The following is a 1977-nucleotide window of genomic DNA, read 5'->3' on the forward strand; positions in this document are numbered from 1 at the left end:
TTACCAAAATATATTGGATACTATATAGAAAGTTAAACTTTAATTTTTCCTTTTAAAAATAGTTATCATTTTTATTAATTTAAAACATGTATGTGTATGTTCTTCACTGTATAATCTAAAGTAAACTAAGAATATATATATGATTGTACTTTGGTAAAAACTCAAGTGAAGTCGACTTCAGGTGAAGTTGATATCTGAGAGCCGTTAGATGAAAGTTTAGTCAACTCAGTCAAATCATCTAACGGCTCTCAGGTATTAACTTTACGTGAAGTCGACTGCACCTGAGTTTCCACATTGTACTTTACTTTGATAGTATCATGTGGTTCTTTTATTACTATTAACTGAGTAAAGAGAGTTCCCTATCAAACACGGACTATGCTTTAAGGTTTACATGAATTTTATTTCATTACTTTAGTTAAAGGTGCTGTAAAATGATAATATCCAAAGATAATAATAGAGTAATTTAATTTAATCATTAATATAAAAATGATTTAATTATACATTCATTACATTGTTGTTGGTATATATAAGCTACTTTGTTTACACAGAGTGAATAAATAAAAATAAAACATTATTGCTAACAAATGGCCTTAGAAACATTTTCATTTTTAGTAACAAGATTATTAAGGTAGAAATTCTTATTAGAAACTATCAGAAGTTTATAATTCCAATTCATTTATTATGCAAATATTTTTACAATTCAGCAGTTATAAAACAACATAATAATGTGCATTATCTACCTATCTATCTATATTATATCAATTAAACCTTAGGAGCATTAATTAATCAAGAGAAGCCCTAAAATATGTTTTCTATGTGAATGTATGTATTTGGTGTACTAATAGTAATAGCTTGAGAGAAATCTTCTTTTGAATATATATAGAAGTTGTAAACAGATAATTGATCACATGAGTAAAAATAATTAATTTTTAAATTTATTATTTAAATATAATTAGATGGTGTGTAGCATTTTTGATATATAAAAGAAAAAGGAAAATGAAGACATTAAATGCAAACAATATATTGACTGTTGAAATAACATAAAAGGGAGACATGAAACATGCATACAGAATGTATGTTATGTGTGTTCTCATCAAGGTTTGTAATATGTGAAAGCATAAGAAGCAACAACATCATGTGGGACAGTAAGATCAGCAGTAATTGACACACAAATAAATACATATATGGAAGCACAACTTTTCTTTTTGTATTACTACACAGACTTAAATGGTGATGATGCTTTTGTGTAAAAATAATAGGAATATCTCACATCCTTCTTGTGAAGTCAATTTCCATGAAAGAGACTACAAATGCATCCCTTTTTGTTTTCTTATGTGTTTGTTGATCCAAGTTTTCAAATGCATGCATTGGAACCCAACACTCCTGGAAAAGATGTTACTGTATGGTATGTAGTAGTATATAGTTAGGTCAAATATGGTTCTTCCTTTGATGATATTATTTTTTTTTAATTTAAGTTGATAGAAAAAATACATAAATAGTGATATTTTTAGTATGTATTTTTTAGTAAGAGTTTTTTTGGGTGTTTAAATTTTTGTATAATTTTTTTGAGTAATGCTATATGTACATCAAAATTAGCTACTAAAGTCAGCCATCAGTATAAATACATGTTAGAATATAAATACACATTGAAAATAAATTAAACCACACGTGTATTTATATACAAATACATTAGTAGCTGATTTTGATATACAAATAACATTTTTAAATTTTTTTTATTTTATATTTTTTTTGAATAATAAGGATCGAACTCTAAACCTTTTGGTCATAAAAGTTCTGACATTATATTATCAAATCACTTTTTCTAAAAGTTTAAACTGATAAGAGAAAGTATATATATATATGTGTGTAAATTTTAGTATGACTATGTTAGCTGTGATGATTATATAAGTGTTGTTAGTAATTTTTTAAAACAATACTTTTAGAAAAATATTGTTTATCAATAAAAAATATTATTTT

The 1977-nt window shown here is 25.2% G+C and overlaps 1 long non-coding RNA gene across 1 annotated transcript in view; it reads left to right on the forward strand.

Moving 5' to 3' along the window:
* The window catches only part of LOC107624678, a 3602-nt gene that overhangs the window by 321 nt on the left and 1304 nt on the right, over positions 1 to 1977 (forward strand). The gene's annotated exons all lie outside the window — the stretch shown is intronic.

Source organism: Arachis ipaensis, chromosome B02 (genome assembly GCF_000816755.2).
Source record: "Arachis ipaensis cultivar K30076 chromosome B02, Araip1.1, whole genome shotgun sequence".
Lineage (NCBI taxonomy): Eukaryota > Viridiplantae > Streptophyta > Magnoliopsida > Fabales > Fabaceae > Arachis > Arachis ipaensis.